This window comes from Talpa occidentalis, unplaced genomic scaffold, assembly GCF_014898055.3.
Source record: "Talpa occidentalis isolate TD23 unplaced genomic scaffold, MPIMG_talOcc4v2.1 talOcc4.2, whole genome shotgun sequence".
In the NCBI taxonomy this organism is placed as follows: Eukaryota; Metazoa; Chordata; class Mammalia; order Eulipotyphla; family Talpidae; genus Talpa; species Talpa occidentalis.
Window position 1 is genome coordinate 35,992,358 of NW_023602073.1, and position 307 is coordinate 35,992,664.

The window sequence follows — 307 nt, forward strand, 5'->3', positions numbered from 1 at the left end:
AGACTGAAACCATTTCTGAACAATGGGGAGCCACGTGTTGTGTGCTGGCTGTGTTCTGTGGCGTTCAGGGGGAAGGGAAGGTTTAAGCCTGGGGGCGCAGGGGTGCCTGGGAGGCCCCAGTTTTCCCAGGCTGCTCGGAAAGCACCTGGACTTAGCTGTCTTCATCTGAACCCTGCTGTGGCCACCAGGGGTAGAGTGCCAGCCTGGAGGACTCATGGGGCCTGGGTGGGAGCCCCAGGAAGAACAGGGTGAGAGGAGAAATGCCTAGGCTGGAAGCCAGTACTCTGGCCCTCCCGGCGGCACGCAG